The sequence below is a fragment of the Narcine bancroftii genome, chromosome 10 (genome assembly GCF_036971445.1).
Source record: "Narcine bancroftii isolate sNarBan1 chromosome 10, sNarBan1.hap1, whole genome shotgun sequence".
Lineage (NCBI taxonomy): Eukaryota > Metazoa > Chordata > Chondrichthyes > Torpediniformes > Narcinidae > Narcine > Narcine bancroftii.
This window is the reverse complement of record NC_091478.1, coordinates 27,457,356-27,477,093: the sequence shown is the minus strand read 5'-3', so window position 1 is coordinate 27,477,093 and position 19,738 is coordinate 27,457,356. Positions and strand designations below refer to the sequence as shown.

Below are 19,738 nucleotides of genomic sequence, written 5' to 3'. Positions count from 1 at the left end.
ATCCTGGACTTTCTAACAGACCACAATCAGTGAAGATGGGCAACGACCTTGCCTCCTCATTCCTCAAGGACGTGGGCTCAGTCCACTACAGCACTCTTTCTACAACCATGACTGCACAGCTAAATATCGTTCCAACTCCATTTTTTAATTTGGCAACACCGCCACAGTAGTGTGTGGGTATCAAATAACTAAGACAAGGAGGATATTGAAAACTTGTGGCATGGTGCCAAGATAACAACCTCTCTCTCTTAATGTTAATGAGATGAAAGAAATGACCATTGTCTTCAGGAGAGTGGATGGAGACCACATCCCTGTCCACATGACTGGTGCTGAAGTTCTGAGGAATAAACATTTACAGTGACCTGACCTGGGATAATCATAGAACCATAGAATACTGCAGCACAGAAAACAGGCCATTCAGCCCCTCTAGTTTGTGCTAACCACCATTTCACCAGTCCCTCTGACTTGCTCCCAATCTATAGCCCTCCAGTCCTCTCCTATCTATGTATCTATCCAATCTGTTCTTAAAACTCAAGATCGAGCCTGCATTCACATCAGATAGCAGCCCATTCTACACTCCCATCACTCTCTGAGTGAAGAACTTTCCCAAAATGTTCTGCCTAAACCTTTCCTCTTTCAGCTTAAAACTACGACACCTCGTATTTATCTCATCCCATCTAAGTGGAAAAAGCCTATTCGCATCCACTGTCTCATAATCTTGTAACCTCTATCAAATCTCCCCTCATTGCTCTTCATTCCAAGGAATAAAGTCCTAACCTGTTTAATCTTCCCTGGAACTCAATTCCTGAAGACCCAGCAACATCCTAGTAAATCTTCTCTGCACTCTCTCAATCTTATTGACATCCTTCCTGTAGTCAGGCGACCAGAACTGCACACAATATTCCAGATTTGGCCTCCCTAATATGTGACAAATAAATCTAAACTTAACACTCAAATTGCCCATCTTCAATTGGTAAGAGAGCAAAAAATAAGGCTCCACCATCAAACAGGACCTCCCAATGGAAAGTCTCGACCCTAAACATTAAACATTAAACGTCCAGCAGTTTATTTTTCCCAGATTCCAGCATCTTTAGTCTTTTACGTCAACAAAAGAGGGCTCCCTCTTTTGGCAGAGAGGACGTTTCCTATTTGTTACATGATAGGAAAGCAATGGCAGCAAACGCTAACACTGTTTAAAAGCTATTCTGATCACAAAGTTAAAATTCTTTGAAACTTGAATATTTTATCTGTATTTATCTAAAAATTGCATCCACGTAAGGGAGACATTAAGGCTGTTATCGGTCTCAGTTACAGCTACAGTCATACATTAGATGCTCTCTGGGGAGCCATACAGAAGCATGGTGTAGTTATCCAGCCTCTGTGTTGGACAAGGATCCATACCCAGAGATGTGCAGTCCAGACTGAGGAAATGCTGTGTACATTGCAGCTCAACTTTTAATTAAACCTTGCAGAAAGCTGGGAGCCACGCTATAAAGGAAAAAAGAGGTTCACATTTCAGTTGTTCTTGATGTATAATTTCCTTGAAACAGCCATGAGGTGTGTGTGCAAATTTGTATGAGTGTGCTCTTTATCGAGATTATTCAATTTACAGCAGCAAGGAAATCTGCCCAGATTCACCTCAGCAGTTGTTTTAATCTGTTCAAAATCGTGTGTCATTCACTATTTGAATTATAGACAATTTCAATAAGTAAACACAATGGGTGTTTCAATTTGAACAATTCCAAACTGAATTATCAGATCATTTGAATCACAGATCCTTTAACTAAACAAGTATGGTATTGTACTGCACATTAAAAAGAAATCTATTGTTAAGAAAATCAAAAAAATTGATGAGGGGATTTGAGAATAAATGGGCATTATTTTGATGTTTTAACAGTCATGTAGCTGTGCAGAAACAGACTGAGATTGCCTTTAGCAATTTAAGTTCTTAGGAGTCACTATTTTAGCAGATCTTTCCTGGACCCAACACAAAAATGGCATTGTGAAGAAATCAAGTCAGCGCCTCTACTTCCTCAGGACTATGTGGAGGTTTGGTATGACCCTGGTAAATTTCTACAGATAGAAAGTATGCTGACTGGCTGCATCACGGTTTGGTACGGGGACACCAATATACCTGAGTGTGAAGACCTCCAAAAGGTACTAGTCACAGCCCAGGACATCACAGGCTAAATCCCTCCCACTATCGAGAACATCTACAGGGAATGCTGCCATTGGAGAGCAGTAGCAATCATCAAAGATTTACACTGCCCAGCACATGCTCTGTTCTCGTTGCTGCCATCAAGAAAGTAGTATAGGTGTCACATGACTCGTACCACCAGGTTCAGGAACAGTGCTACCCCTCCACCATCATACTCCACAACAAAAAACTCACTCAAAAAACTTATTCAAGGACTCTTGCACTTTATTGAATTTTTTCCCTCTCTATTGCACAGTTTGTTTACATTTCTTTATTTTTTTGTTAACATGCATGAGTTGAGTCTTTTTTTTGCACTGCCATTAAGTGGTGATTCTGCCTCGCCTGCAGGAAAAAGAATCTCAGGTTTGTATGTGATGCCATGTATATACTCGACAATAAAACTGAATCTGACCGACCATTAAGCAAAACTGAATCTGACCGACCATTAAGCAAACATTAATCTCTCAGAATCTACTACTCACTTTCACATTGGAGACCAAATATCCTACCAGCTCACTATCTTTGGGTCTGCAAGACCACCCGAATACCTGTAGAATCCCTGAGGACAAGGAGAACGCATGCAAACCAGACACACAAGTACCAGAGAAGCACAAATACAACCAATGCTGGAATCTTAAGTGAACAATGAAATGCTTGAGGTCCTTAGTGGGTTACTGAGGTGAAAATGGTCAGTCAATGCTTGGGAACGGGTCCCTTTATTAAGACTACATACATAATGGGGAAAATATGCTGGGGAGGGGGGGCAGAAGTAATAGAAGAGGTGTGCGAGATGGAAGACAGGTAGAGGGAGAGACCACAGGTTAGGAATGAATTCAGGTAACTGGAGTGTGTGGTAGCAACTCTACTAGCTACTCGACTGTTGACATCAGTTCAAGAGCAGATGAGCAAAACCCTTCAGAAACAGGACAGGCATAATACCTCATACCAGCTCGTCGTGCTGAGAGAAACACATTGCTTCACGAAAGTGAACAATTATTTAAAAAAACAAAAGATGGAAGAAAGGCTTTGTCATTTATCAGTGTTTAATACTTCAAAGCAAAGATCTCAAGATGACAACATTGATAAGCATGGTTATCACTGACACACAGTATAACAAGGGCAGGAAAGCAGCTCAACTTTCCTCCTGACAGAATTTGCCCAATTTGAAAGAGTCAGAAAGGATAGAGCTTAAACAGGGTGCAAGTACATGAGGAAAATGCCTTTAAAAAAATCCCCAGTGAATGCATCAGGGCTGGGTGCTTTCATTGATTGTAAAGAAAAACAATTGCCTTTGCTATCTCCTCATGATATAGGATCATCCAACTGCTTTTGATTATTTGAAGATAGCGTAGGAATATTCAACTCATCTAAAAAGCTATTAATTAAACTGCTATCATTGGGAAATTCTGCAGTATACAAATTAGAATAAAATGTTCTAAATGCATCATTTATTTCTACAAGGTCAATCATGATATTACCATTGCTTTTTTGGATCTCTGTAATTTGCCGTTTCGCAGAAAACCTTTTTAACCAATTGGGCAAGTTTTCAGGATTTGTCTCCGTGTATATAAAATTGATTCTTACTTTTTAAGAGTCGACTACAATTGGATATGTCAATTGAAAATCAAATTTAGATATGAACTCAACATGCTTGTTATATAAATCAGAGTTTGTTTCAATTTGTTGGCTCATTCATTTTTTTTCCTTTTTAGCCTTTTTCTTAACATTTGCAATATACGATAGAATTTGGCCTCTGAGGTAAGTTTACAAAGTGTACCAGACAATCGGACTAAAAGATTCATCAGAGATATTAATTTCACAAAAAAAATTTGTTCCTCTAAAAATTTCAAAAAGTCTTTATCAGATAATAAGATTGAATTAAAATGCCAATGTCTATTAATTTGAGATGGACCAGGAAAATTTAATGATAATAACACAGGAGCATATCAGAAATTAATATGTTCTTGTATTCATAGGATCAAGTTAATGGAATCATTTGACTACCAATAAAAAAATAATCAATCTGTGAATAAGTATGATGGACATGAGAAAAAAAAGAATATTCCCTGTCCTTTGGATGCAAAATATCCCAAACATCTAAAATACCACATTTTAATAAAAAAGGAATGAATAAATAAAGCTGATTTGTTCAGACCGCTGGGTTGGAGGACAAGCAGTCCAAGATAGGGTCAAGCCAGCAATTAAAGTCTCCATCCAGCACAAGGGAATATACACTCAAATCAGGCAAAAAAGAGAACAAATGCTCAAAAAAAATCCCGGATCATTGATATGAGGAGAATAAACATTGGCAAAAATCACCATCTTATTGTATAATTTGCCTGACACAATCACAAAACTGTAGCGACTGCTACACAGATTGAAACACACCACAACCACGTTGGAGGTTTCAACAAACTGTTTATTCAAACTTCGCGCGCGTCCCTTTAAGGGTGGTGTGAGCTCTGCCCCTGCTTGCCCGAGACGTGCACCTTGCTCTATCCCATGCGGCATGGAGGTCCCCGGCGGTGCCATCTTCTCGCGGCTGCTCCACTAGCACAGTGGTACAAACAGGGCTGGTTCACAACGAGGATGTGGGCCGCCACACAATCCCCCCCCCCCCCCAGAACCGGCTTATGTGTTTCACCACCTGGGCGGCCGACCTCGTCATTTCGGCTGGGCCGTCACTACCGGCTGGCTAAGGTCCAGGTGTGCCGCTTTGAGTCAGTCGACTGTGAATAATTCCCCCTTGCCCCCAATGTCCAGGGTGAACGTCTTGCCTGAACGTTGTAGGGGTGCGGTGTGTGGTCCTTGCCGGATGAAAACAAAATCGGCTGTGGCCAGCTCCTTGGGGAAGCAGGATGGGCGGCTGTTGTGGTGGGTTGGTGGTGGCGGCACTCGTGAGGCGAGCTTACCCCGCAAGTCTGCCAGCAAGGTCCGACTCTCGATCGCGGAGCCGATGCTTGGACCAAAGAACTCCCTGGGTAGTGACAGTGGCGCGCCGTAGATCAACTCTGTGGATGATACCTGTAGGTCTTCATTCAGATCCGTTCTGATGCCGAGCAGGACCCAGGGCAATTCGTCTGTTCAGCTGGGACCGGTGAGGCAAGCCATGAGGGCCGACTTTAGGTGCCCGTGAAAGCGCTCCACTAAGCTGTTGGCTTGAGGATGGTATGCAGTGGTGTGGTGGAGCTTGATCCCCAAGAGGTTTGTCAGCTGTGACCAGAGGGAGGATGTGAACTGGGCACCCCTGTCGCTCGTCATGTACGCCAGGATCCAGAACTTGGCGATCCAGGGGGCGAGTAAGTTCCTGGCGCAGGTCTTGGTGAACGTGTCCCTCAGTGGGATGGCTTCTGGCCACCTCATCGCGCAGTCGTCCACTATCAACAAATAGCGGGCGTCCATGGATGCTGGCAGGGGGCCCATGATGTCGATGTGTATGTGCTCGAACTTCTTGGCCGTGGAGTCAAACTGCTGTACCAGGGTCTTTTCATGGCGCTGGACCTTGGACATCTAACACTGCATGCAGTTTCTCGCCATCTGGGCTACCTGCTTCTTAAGGCCGTGCCACATGAAATATTCCACTACTATGCGAACCGAGGTCTTGACCGAGGGGTGGGCCAAATAGTGGACCATGCTGAAGGCCTATGGCCTCCATTGTGGTGGGATACTGGGAGCGGCGAGCTGTTGGAGACGTTGCAGAGCACTGTGTCGGGGCTGTCTGGCAGCTTGAGGTCCTGGAGCTGGAGACCCGTGATGGCAGTGTGGAAAGCTTGTGTGTCTGTATCCTCCTTTTGCACCTGTGCTAGCTGGGTCCAGTCCAGGCCTGGGGCGAGGCTGTGGATGTTGGGCCTTGAGAGCGCGTCTGCCACGACTTTGTCCTTACCTTCTTGGAGTCGGATGTCGGTGGTGAACTCCGATATGTAGGACAGATACCGCTGCTGGTACACCGACCAGGGGCCCTTTGACATTGCGAGGGCCTGCGTGAGCGGTTTGTGGTCAGTGAACACGGTGAATAGCCTGCCCTCCAGGAAGTACCAAAAGTGTCTGATGGCCAGGTACAAGGCCAGGACTTCTCTGTCAAAGGCACCGTATTTCAGTTCCGGGGGGTGGAAGTGCCTGCTGAAGAAGGCAAGCGGGCACCACTAGCCATTGACTGAATGCTCCAGGATGCCCCTGATGGCCGTGGCTGACGCATCCACTGAGAGCGCGGTTTGGGCATCTGGCTGCGGGTGGGCTAGTAGGGTGGCGCTCATCAGGGCGGCGCTCATCAGGGCATCTTTCGTAGCAATAAAAGCGTTCTTGGCCTCTTCCGTCTATTCCAGGATTTTGTTCTTGGCGGTGATCAGTGCGAACATTGGCCGCATGATGAGAGCCGCCCCTGGGATGAACCGGTGGTAAAAGTTGACCATGCCGGTGAATTCCTGTAGGCTCTTGAGGGTGTCAGGCTTCAGGAATTGGCATACGGCTGCGACCTTCTCGGGTGCCGGGGCAGTTCCGTCCGTGGAGATGGTACGACCCAGGGACTGCAGGGATTGTTTGCCGAACTGGCACTTGGCCACGGTGACCGTAAGGCCGAACTCTGCCATGCAGGTGAATAGCGCACAGAGATAGACCTTGTGTTCGCCGTGGTCCCGACTGGCGATGAGGATGTTGATGAGATAAATAAACACGAAGTCTAAGTCTCTGCCCACTGCGTCCATCAGGCGTTGGAATGTCTGGGCCGCGTTTTTGAGGCCAAAGGGCATCCACAGGAACTCGAAGAGGCCGAACAGGATGACGATCACGGTCTTGCCGATGTCGTCGGGGTGGATCAGGATCTGGTGGTAACCCCGTACCAGGTCGACTTTCAAGAAAACCCAGGCACTGTGCAAGTTGGCTGCAAAGTCCTGTATGTGCGGGATGGCTTATCGATCTGCGTGGTCACACCATTGAAGCGACGGTAGTCCCCGCCTGGGAGCCAACCCCTGGAAGTCTTGGGGACCATTTGGGGGAGGGGGGGGAGGCCCAAGGGCTATCCGATCTGAGGATGATCCCCAGCTCCTGCAGTCGGGAGAAGTCCTCTTTTGCCAGTTGCAGCTTCTCGAGGGACAACCGCCTGGCTTTGGCATGGAGGGGGCCCTGGGTCGAGATGTGGTTGCAGACTCCATGTTGAAGCATGGCGAAAGTAAATTGCAGCTGCAGAATGGAGGGGAACTCGTCGAGCATGAGAAAATACTTGTCCTTGGGGGTGCTGATGGAAGCTATCCCCGGGCTGCATGCATCTGTTTCGTCAAGGCGGACGGATTGGAAGGTGCGGGCATTTACCAACTGCTTGTCTTTGATGTCCACCAACAGGCTGTGCGCCCGGAGGAAATCAGCTCACAACAGCGTTGTGCCCACAGAGGCCAGTACGAACTTCCAGCGAAACTTGTCCTTGCCGATCTGGATCTGTGTGCTGCGTGTGCCGAAGGTCTTGATGGAGGATCCGTTGGCCACTCTTAGGGTTGGGCCCCATGCGTAGGTGCGGGTCTCGTTGGCAGTCAGGGGGAGCATGCTCAGTTCAGCTCTGGTGTCAACCAGGAAACGTTGGCCACCAGACTTGTCGGTCACGGGGCGCTTGTGGCCGATTGGGCCCTGGGTGGGTGACCTGGCTGAGGGCAGCCTCGTTTTCTCGCTTGGTCCGCCAGAGGATGTCTGAACGGGCTGCAACTCGGCGTGGATCTGAGAAATCCTCACCTGCCTGCAGGGGTTGTATGTCCTCAGGCAGCTGTTCGAGGAAAATCTGTTCAAAAATGAAGCAGGGTCTGTGGCCCTCTGCTAGCGCCAGCATTTCATCCATGAGGGCAGATGGGGTTCTGTTGCCCAGACCATTCAGGTGTAGGAGCTTGGAGGCGCGTTGCCACGGGGAGAGGCCGAAGGTGCCGAGGAGGTTTTTGAGAGGGAGATATTTACCTTCCTCCGGTGGCTTGTGGATGAGGTCGTCCACCCTGGCTGCGGTTTCTTCATCGAGCACGCTCAAGACATGGTAGAACATCGTGGTGTCTGATGTGATGTGTCGGAGGCGAAACTGCCCTTCCGCCTGTCCGAACCAAGTGCGTGGGCGATGCGTCCAGAAGGCGGGTGGGGGGGGGGGGAATGTTTCACCGCGACAACATTGATTGCTGTGGAATCCATATTGGGAGGCCAGAAAACGGTCTGGACTCAGTGGAGTCATCAATGTAGTGACTGCTACACAAATTGAAACACACCACGACCACGTTGGAGGTTTCAACGAACTGTTTATTCAAACTTCAGGTGCGTCCCTTTAAGGGCGGCATGAGCTCCGCCCCATCGGCAGTGACGTCACCACGCTTGCCCAAGGCGTGCACCTTCCTCTAACCCACATGGCACAGAGGTCCCCCGACAGCACCATCTTCTCGCCACGAGGATGTGCCATCACAAAACGACCACTAGTATCAGACACAAAATATTATGTTGAATAAAGGGAAAGGTTGGATCCCTAAAGATCAACTAACTGAATTAACCCCCCCAATCTTCCTACTGGCGCAGCTCCAATTCTAATGTAATCTTGTTAGTACTTCCAGAGGAAACAAACACCTGCATCTTGCACCCAAAAAAAAAATCAAAGGGCAATTTATGCAATTTATGGCAATTTTGAAATTCTTTCACCAGAATAAAAAATACTGAACACTACCTAAATGTCCTTGTCCTAAATAAATTCTTACTACTTATATTATTATTGAAACAACAAAGAAAATAACATCTGAAATGACCTTACACATAAAAAAAACCTGCATTGATTTTAAAGGGAACTTTAAAAAAAGTTAACTGTTTCAGTGCAATTACTGCAGTCGAGAAGATTACAAAAAGTCTTCCAAATATTTCTGGGCTTCCTGAACTGAACATAGCCAATTCTTAGGCTTATCAGGAAATGCAAAGGGTACAGAAATGCAGGTTTACAGCCACATTTATGCAGTTTTGACATAACTTCTCTGCAAGCAGCACACTCCTTCAATACCTGAGGGGAGAAGTCTTTCACAATTCTGATGCATTGTGAAAGACTTCTCCCCTGAGGTACATCTACAAGCATTCCTCTACAATGAGATTCACATACAAGAAGAACTCTTAATTTGATAATGGTGCACTCTTAGAATAACCAAACGGGGTCCATACCCAGAAGCTGGTTTAGGTATTAAATATCTGTGTGCATGTCCAACTCTGGAGCAGACTGCAAAAACGCAGATCAAAAAGCTTCACAAAGTAAGTAAGCAAAGAACTTGGTGGTTTGCCCAATTTCAGTATCTTCCTTCAAGCCCAGGTTTTGTTGCCTCCTATTTCTTCTAAGTCTACGAGTTTCTGTGATAACTTCTTAATAGTATCAGTTAGTCCACCGCAGATATCATCCAGATCATCGACTCTCACATCAGCTGTTCCCACAGTTTTTTCAACAGCAGAGATCCGTTCCCATAATCATCCATTCTCTTTCTTAAATCATCCAGTTTTACATCAATTTGATCCAAAAAGCTTTTAAGAACAAAGACCTAATTGCACCTCTTAGAGGCCAATTTCTTTATTAAATGTAGATGTTAAAATTTTAGCCCAGTCATTCTCAACCATTTTCTTTCCACTCACATACCACTTTAAGTATTCCATATGCCATAGGATGAATAAATGCTCTGTAATTAGTAAGGGATTGCTTAAGGTGGTATGTGGGTGGAAAGAAAAAGTTTGAAAATCACTGTTTTAATCGTCCCAAATTGACTCGTTATATGCACAGTTTCATAACTCCAAAGGAAATGGACTAATGACAATTTTTATCAAGCAAAATATTTCACTAACAATTGGTTCTAGAGCAGTGATTCTCATCCTTCCCTTCCCACTCACATACCACCTTAAGCAATCCAGTATCGGTCTCCTCACCAAAATTCAAAACTTGCTTAATACAAGTGATTGGGCTCCTCCAGTATCCTGCAGGATTTAAACTGGCAATTGATTGGATCCTTCTTTAACCGAAATGAAACCTTCAGTCATGAATGAGAGCATAAAATTCGAAGGGGCCTTCTTGTGTTGCTTGCCGAGAGAGGAACAAAGGCTTGGTCTGGATCCTTCTGGCTGCCTTCGGAATGTTCATCCCTATTAAAATTCCCAACATTCTAAACTGCCTCCCAGACAATGACTCGTGCTTGGGCCTCCTTCCACTCCACAGCACACACAGAGGTGGTTTGTCTTCCAAGTTCAGAAATTTCTAGATCATCTCTGCACATGCCCAGTCCGTCTCCCACTTTCTCTCTCTCACTCTCAGCAGTCCACCTTCATCTTGGCTCTCAAAGGCAAACTGTCACTTTTTAATATAAAACCACACAACACATAGGTCAATACACAACACAGTACCAAACGTGTAATATTACACAAAAATGCCACAAGGGGTTTACAAACTGAGGCTGCTCGGGGCCCATGTTTCCTACCCGTATAGCAGGCCCTGCAGCCCCTTACACTCTGAGCTCTAAGTTGGCTAGTCAAAGGGCAACTGGCCAATTTAAGGGTGATCCTGCCCCTTTAATGAGCTGGGTGCTTGACACGTCATGTACCTGCCGGAAGTCAGTGCTATCCCCACTGGAAGTCGCTAAAACTGATCTATATTCACTTTATGGACACGTGCTGTTTATCATAGCAACCTAACCTGAGCTGCTCACTCTGCACACTCGAAACTCACACCAACATGTCACTGATGATGTGAGCACACACGCAAGCATCTTCCAACGGGGCAGCCATCTATCAGTTAAAAATTGAGCAGCATCAGCTACATGGTACATCTACATGGGTCGGCAATCCACCTCCGAGGTGGTTTGCCAACCCGTACAGTTTTTTAAGAATTCTACCCACCAATTAGCCTGCTAAATTGGCAGGTTAAACTCATGTGAAAATCCAATTTGTAAACCCTAACTATTAAAGTCGCTCAGCATCGCTTACAGTACGAGAGAAAGAGAGGCAAAGGAGAGTAGCTTCAGAGACACTGAGCGTCCGTGGACTCGCCTCCAGTGCTCCAACAGCCACTACAGCCACACAGACTCCTGTACAATCCATCGGCAACCCGAACCTCCAACACGATCAGCGCCCGAAGCCCTTCTCGTGCTCAGCATCCCCTCGAATCCCATATATCCCTGAGATTTTTTTTTCATGCAGGTCAGTTGGCCCTAAAATGGTTCATCATATTTAATTGTCCAAAGGAACTTTATAACTGGACAGCTCTGGGTATTGAAGTTGTGCAGGTTTCATTTATTGCATGTGATCAATGATTTATGCTCAAAAGCTGCCATGATTAAGAAATTAGAAAGTATAATTTTTTTTAAAAATCCTCATTGTTGATAGCAAAGGAGAAAATTCTAGGCTGCAGGAAGCAATCAGTGAGTAATTTCGGTGGGTAGTTCAGTAGCCTTCAAGTAAGAACTTGAGTTTTCACAACAATGGGGTGATCACATGGATGCCTTGCCTGTTTCATTGCACATATATCGAATCATCCAGCACAGAAATGGGCCCCTTTGTCTCACCTCATCCACGCTGACCTGCACTCTACTAATTTGTTCTAATTAGGCCCGTATGCTGTGACGCTTTTCCAGTCCAAGTACTTACAATAAAGTTAAATTTCCCCCATCACCCATTGTATTGAGGGATTTTAAATGCTTCTCCAGATCAATGATCCTCTGAATAGTAGTCCAGTACCTTAATCATTTTGTCACTGTACCTTGAAAGTAGTGGATATGGTGATTAAGAATATGCATGGGGTACTTGTCTCATTTGGCTGAGGCACAGAAACACCAGAACATTGTCATATCACCCATGATCTCCTTTCAAGTCACACGACAAAAAAAAAATAGCAGCGCTGCTATAACGGCAGATCCGTGAGAGGGGAGACACCAATTCCTCCATAGAGTCAACCATCCATTCCACACAAATGTTAAATGGCCTGTTAAAGGAGCCGACAGCGTTTTTAATTAAAATCCTGCAACCACGGAGGTCTGCGCCCAAGATGGCGATGCACGTGCTCGGCAGCGGCCAGAGGGATTGCAGACTACAAGATGGTGTCCACGGCAGTGGACCAGTGAAGGGAGTCAGCAACCTGTAGTTCAGGGGTTCACAGCATCGGGGTTCATGAGGGTGGTAAAGTCAAGGAGGGCTCCCAAAGGGCCTCAGGCACCAAAGGGTCCCTGATTATGTCAGTAGTATGGATCTGGAGCTCAGGGAGCCAATGAATTGTACAGGAGTCTTTGAGGCTGCAAAGGCTATGGGAGCACTGGAATCAAATCCACAAACACTCAGTGCCTCTGAAGGGACTCTCTTTTGCTTCTCTCTCCCGGGCAATGCTAATGGTGACTCTTTGCCTACGGCAGACAGAAGGAAATTTCATGTAATATTACATTTTCTGCATTATTAAAATGCAATAAAGGAACCTTGGACATCCTGTTTTGAAGATGTTTCACCTACTGGTCCGAAAATATTAAACTTCAGAACAAAAGCAGTCCAGGATAATGCCTCACGAGTGACTTCTCAGGGGTGATTATGGATGGACGACCAATCCTGATCTTGCTTCCTTAAAGGCTAAGGGCTTAATACAGGTAAAGTGGACTGCACATGGTTACCCAAAGGCCCTGTTTCTGTGTGATACATCTCTATGAACGACATTCCATATAATGAAAAACTTTTAATCAATAATAAGGCCACAACTAGAGTGGTCTAGCTGGTCACTGCATTATACAAAAGAAACTGACAAGTGCAGATAAAATTCATTAAGATTTTGTCATTTATCCGTTGGGGTTGTGTTTCCTTGGCACAATGAAGGCTAGAAGGGGAGATTAGATAGATATACAAACAATAAAAGACCATGAAACAGTAAAAAAGAACCATTTCAGAGAATACAGACCCTTCAGTCCATGATGTTGGGCCGACCTAGTGCACATCAATCTCATTTTTCCCCTACCTCACACCTATAACCCTCTATTCTTCCTAGCCTGTCTAAGAGCCTTTTAAATGTCCCTATTGTACCAGCTTCCATTCTCACCTCTGGCAATCCATTCCAGGCACCTACCACTCTCTGTGTAAAAGACACACCTCTGACAACTCCCCTGAACTTTCTTCCCTTCATGTTAAGCAGATGTCCTCTTGTACTTGTTACTGTCACCCTGGTAAAAGATGCTAGCTGTCCCCATATTATAGGTTCCTCCTAATTTCCCTTAGCAAGCAGTCAAAAAAAAAGATACACAGACAATGAAACCTATAGGATTAGTGGCGAATTAAAATGTTTTCACCCATCCCTTGTGGAATGAATGGTAGCGGTATTAATCCTCACTACATGTAAAAGTTACCTGGTGAGGTCTTTACGCAGTGATCTAGGCTAATGAACCGATTGTTGGGATAAGGAAATGGCCGAAATGGCTCTTCCTTTGCCTGGCATGGCAAGGGGGTTCTCGAGGATGTAAAATTTCAATGATTCCACATTGTTGATGGAGGAAGCAAAAGATGTGGGGAGGAAAGATCAATGAGAAGAACGTTAATCTACATCAGCAATCCAAAACTAGAGTGGGTCATTACTTCGTTTAATATCTCCATTCAATTCACAAGCAGATAAGCATGAATGAGCTTCCCATTGTGAACTGTTAATTCTCTGCCCTACTCCCACACTGTTCTCAACCTCCTACATTGTTGCAGTGGAGCCCAGGAGCATCACCTCAATGTTTAATCAGGCACTTTATGTTGAATACAGCATCCAAACAAAAAGCCACTGCTGATACCTTGAGAGTAGCCCATTCTCAATGGGGGCCACAGACTGAAATCATAATTTATTTTTGTGTTTTCTTTTTATATGGTTGGTAGGAGAGATATACAGAAGAACCCAACTAAATGTAACAGCTTCATAGGGAAGGAGGCCCATAAACTTTGAACAGAGTACAAAGGGGGCCATGAGAATGGCTGCTTTAAAGAGTTCAGCTATCTGGAAATGCATATCTTTTTATTCCATCAGCTCCTAACTTCACCTTGGTGTAGCATCAATATTTTTGAATGTAATTTTTCCCACTTTGCATCTATCCTTTGCTCCTTATCTCTCCAAGAACTAACATATTGTATGAAATAAGAACTAGAATTGGCCATGCAACCCTTCAGCCTGCTTCCCAATTCAATGACACCATGGATAATCTTGGCCTCAGCTCCGCTTTCCCGTCTGTACCCCTGAACTGTTGACAGAACTGCATTCTTAAAAGCTATCTTAACTCTTTCCAATTATGACAAAAGATCAGAATAGTTGCAAGTCCTTCATTCCCAGAATTACTGCTGAATTGACCAAACTTTATTTGGAGAGACTGGGCGCAGACTGGGATATCGCTTTGCTCAGCACCTTCGGTCTGTCCACATCACTGACAGGGACCTACCAGTGACCAATCATTTCAATTCTGTGCCCCACTCCCATGGTCATATGTCTGTCCATATGTACAATCCCACCAAACCCATAAATTGGAGGAACAACACTTAATTTTCTGTCTCGGCACTCTCCACTGGATGGCATTAATGTCGACTTTTCTGGTTTCTGCTAGTCTACTCCCCGTTCTTCCCCTCTGTCCAACCCTCTGTCTTCTTTCCTCCAGCTCTCACAAAGCCAATCCCTCCCTCCCCTTGTCTTCTGCTGGTGTGCCCTCCCTCCCTTATCCACCTATTACCTCCTGCCAGTAGGACTGTGCTCCTCCCCTGTCCCTGCCCACCTCCACCTTTTGTTTGGGCACCTGTCCTCATTTTGTCCATACCTTGATGAAGGGCTCAAGCCCAAAATATTGGTTCTGTATCTTTGCTATATAAAGTACACTGTTTGACCTGGTGAGCTTCTCAGCATTGTATTTTTTTTACTTCAACCAAAGTGTCTGCAGACTTGTGTGTTTTTACTTCTTTATTCTAAAATGAGGAAGAGTACTGATAAAATAAAAACAAGATAAAATAAATTCTCCCGCTTACCTTTCTTGTTTAAGAAAGGATTTACAAGCATTCAGAGAAGCATGATCTTCTAAGGTACAGTCAGCATGGCTTTATGAGGGGCAGGCCTTGGCTCATGATGAGTTTTTTGAGGAGGTGACAAAAGAAAATGACAAAGGTAGGGTGGTGGATGTGATTAATTTGGATTTTAGAAAGGCATCTGACATGATCCCCTATGGTAGGCTCATTCAGAAAGTCATGAGGCATGGGACCTTGGCTGCATAGATTTGGAATGGGATTGCCTGTAGAAAGTAGTGGTAGTGGACAAAACTTATATTTAGCCTGGACTTGTGGCATTCCGTAGGGATCTATTCGAGAAGCCCTGCTCTTGTAATTTTTATGTGCCTTGGATGAAGAAGTGGAGGGGTGGGTCAGCATGCTTGTAAGTTATACAAAGGTTGGAGTGTTGTGGATAGTGTAGAAGGCTGCAAATTACATACTTACCCTCTGCTTTCTGACAACCAACTCTCAATCTGAGCTTGTATCATATCCCCAAACCAGGTGGTCTAAACTTTGTACCCAACAGTACAAAAACAGCTTCTTTCCCTCTGCCATCAGATTTCTGAATGGACAATGAACCACATTACTCTCTCACTTTTTTCACTAATTATTTTTAAATAATGTCTTTAAGGAAATATAATTTATAGCAATTTTGCATTGGTAATACGCAATGCTGCAAAACAACAAATTTTGTGGCACATATTCAAGACAAACCTGATTTTGACCCAATTCTGATTTTGATTCAAAGTCTTCTAAAAATCCTAATATACCACATCCACTTTTCCCCTTTATCTGCTCTACTATTTACATCCTTAACTTCAATTGATTAGACAAATACAATTTCCTCTTCATAAATCCTGCTGACTCTGCTCAATTATTTTCTAAGTGTCTTAATATCACATTCTTCATAGATTCCTGCAATTTCCTTACTACTGTGAAAGTTTTTTCTTTCAGAACCTTGATAAAATCAGGTATTTTTCAATAAAATATGCAACATCTTGAAGTAATCAAAGTGAATTACACAATGAAGTGTGAATGTAACTGAATTGTTAGAATTATTGAATAAAGCAATTTTAAATTAAAATCTGTTCACTTCATTTGCTCTCAGTTGTCACAGCTTGCAGCCTGGAACAATCCTCATTTGGGCAGTGCTGAATAGTTGAATCAAAGTTCTCAAGACGAGAAAAAAATGATGACTTATAGAAATCGGCTGATAACCTGACTCAAGAAAGGTGCAGCTTTTGTTTTTGAATTTATCAGAGAGAATGGGGGAATTTGCAAACATTCTGCACACAAAAATAGACTTTAAAAGAGAATCCAACCATAGAAATAATGCCAAATTCAAGGCATCACAAAGAAACTGGACAAGAGTTGGCCCTCAAATTCTCGGCTGAGAATCCCTCACAGATGTGAAAGGAAATACTTTTATTTCCCCTCATTTACAAAAATTATTGGTGGTAGTCTGAGATACTACTGCTACATAGCACGAGAGAAAACTCAAGCAAGTTCAAAGAGCCTGCTATATTTGAGCAAGTAATACTTAGCATAATTTTATAATTTACTGCATGTGTAAAATTAAAAACACACGTGACGCATTTTGACGTTATATCATTCTCCTTCACTATTCCCAAAGTACCACTATTTCTTTAATTTGACTTATTATTGCTCCTTTGAAAGTTCCTCTTGTCTGAACTTAATATACACATCCTTCATTTATAGCTCCTGTTCTTGCATTACAAACAACCTTCATCACATTAGTCCCTCTTCCAAACTGTGCGATAGTTTGCCTCTCTTCTCTCTACCCTACTTCCCGATCTGTAATCTGCAGATTTGGTGCATGCCACTCTCAGAATTTCATCCAGTGAGATACCTTGCCATGTGTTGATCCCATACATCAGGTCTGCCACATGCTTTTGGATTATGCTGACAAAAAAAACCCTGCAATTACAACCCAAGTACTGCTAACTTTACGACTTATCTCACCTTTGTGATTTCTGGCACTATGTGACAGGACTTTGGTTTCATAATAACTAATGTGTTCTGAACTAAAAAAACAGCTTGCTCAACAATTATCACACGAGCTTAAATGCAAATACTCTGAAAATTGATATTAGTTGCTGAGAAAATGAAATTCCATTTACTTTTCTATCGCAGGAAAGCTGTGCGTTGCAAAGTGCTGCTGCCTGAAAGTGGGTTATAATATTTTAAAGGGGAGTATTCAATAAAATGCACAAAATCTTCCAACCAGGAGGATTTGCATTATTGGGTTTGCAGTTTATAGAAAAGGGATCATAAAAATCCTATCACATTAAGGTCCTGAATGATTATATAATTAAAACCATTCAGCTCTAAAAATTGCAGAGATTTTGCATTCCTTCTCACTGTCGCTACACAATTAATGTCATTGCTGGACATTTGTTACTGAATCATCTGACAAGCCTTGAGCCCTGATAGCACGCAAAAACTGCGGCCAATCTAGACTCAGCAAGTACTTCAATATATTCAATTTTATTTACTCAACAATTAGTATCATCCCTGGGGGTAAAATTCGACTGAGACAAGGTTCATGTGTTCACCTACACTGCATGTACCTTCCTTTGTAATGTCACCCAACTCTCCGCCCTTCTTTCAACTCATCAGCTGCTGGGACCTAGCTTTTATTGTTCTCATGTGCTTCTCCCCTGCCTCTGCTTCAACTCAGCAAAGAAACTGCCAAACTGCTGTGTGTCCAAGCTTTCACCATCCTGCACACTCACCAACCCTTAACCCAAACTGGCATTTGCTAAATGCTTCTGTAAAAATTTGCAATGGATTACCTTCTGATTAAAAAAAACACATCCACCTGAAATAGAACTGCTGCTCCCTTCCCGGATGTTACTTAACCTGCTGAGTCTTTCGAGAATTTTGCTTTTGGATTTAGGCATGTACGAAGATGTCTCAAACTGGAGTATTTTAGCTGACCTCAGCACTCTCAAATTAGGGAAGTGAAAATGAAGGGCATTCCTACTCTTGATCACCATTGGTGACTCCCATCGACATCGACTGAGGATAGCATACATTTCCAACAGATGCTGACAAGTGCTTCTGAAGATGCGTCCCAGCAATGACTCAGAGCATTTGGGAATGGTGTGGGGGGTGGAATTTGGCCAAAGAAGGATTTTTGCACAGTCCAAATAATATTTTATTCAAGGTTTGCTGCTGTTTAAGAAAGGTCACTACATCCAACTTTTGCATAATGCTCCACGTACATCATTTTCTTGACAAATTTCGTTTAATGTTGCAATACAATTTTTATGGGCTCATAAATAATTCCGACAGCCAAGTACTGCAGTCCTGATGCAGTTACCTGCCTCCAGCAAGCTTGCAGGAAATGGGAAAAGGCTGAATGAATGCTAACAACATTTGACAGTGCAAGGATTTAAGTTAGATTGTCTCATGCATTTGCAACCCTATATTTTAAATTTTGACCAGAAATGAGGAATAAAAACAGAGAAATCTTACCAAGTATTCAGCACAGTACCAGTAAAATAGTTTCCCACAAATAACTAGCTTCCTAGCATTCAGGAATAATTTTAGTTTCAAATGATTCCTTAAATTACATCTAATCTATTGCTCTATCAATAAAAATGAATTAACCTTGCACCTCAGAAAGTATGGCCACAGCAGATCAAGGCAAACATTTTTAAACTCCACTTACTGCATTGCTGGGACGTGGCCTCTGTCCTTGAACAAGTGAAATTCTAACACATCCTGGAACAAATGATGTAGCTTCCCATTAAAGAATGACTTTTGCATGAAGGACCGATTGGCATAAAGCCTTCAGATGACAACCGAAGCAATTTTAAGCAGGGTTGCCGGGAGGCATAATCAGCATAATAAGTGATGGTGGGGAGAAGCAATATTTTGCACATGCACTTTCATCAGCCATTTTTTACTAATCTTCTGGCCTTCAATACATGGCCCTTGTGCATCTCCAAAGCAAAAGAATAAACTTGCCTCGATCGCCAATACATAAGAACTTAAGAAAGAGGAGCACGAGTAGGCCACCAAGCCTGTCACGTGCGATCCGCCATTCATTGAGATCTGGGTGATCTTGTCAGTCTTGGTTCCTTTGACAGTGAGACATTCCCAACATCAGATGCTGACATCAGCATAGCAGATGGAAAGGTGCCACCAGATTCGAGGAGCTTGACCTCACAGAAACAGGTTCTTCGGCCCAACTTGACCCAAAGGCAACTTCCTGAATGGATCCCATTTGCCTTCATTTAACCTTTCCTATCCCTGTACCTGTCCAAATGTTGTTTAAACTCTGTAATTATCCCTGCCTCATTCTCTTCTTCCAGCAGCTGAGTCCACACATACACCACATGCTGTGCGTGAAAGATGCCTCTCAAGTCGAGTTAAAGTTTATTGTCATCTGATTGTTCAAGTTCAACCCAACGAAACAGCGTTCTCTGGTCCTCGGTGCAAAACACGCAGACACACAATCAGACATAACACACACAGGGATAAACAATACACATGCAGGACAAGTATTCATCTATATGA

At 43.8% G+C, this 19,738-nt stretch overlaps 1 protein-coding gene across 12 annotated transcripts in view; it reads right to left on the bottom strand.

Moving 5' to 3' along the window:
* r3hcc1l (R3H domain and coiled-coil containing 1-like) overlaps positions 1-19,738 on the bottom strand; it is a 271,007-nt gene that overhangs the window by 207,006 nt on the left and 44,263 nt on the right. For 2 of the 12 annotated variants that reach the window (XM_069900335.1, XM_069900334.1), the window contains exon 1: positions 10,097-10,283. The exons of the other annotated variants lie outside the window; for them this stretch is intronic. The gene's annotated coding sequence lies outside the window, so the exon portion shown is untranslated. Of the gene's footprint in view, positions 1-10,096; positions 10,284-19,738 lie in introns of those variants that run through there. 12 annotated transcript variants of the gene reach the window in all.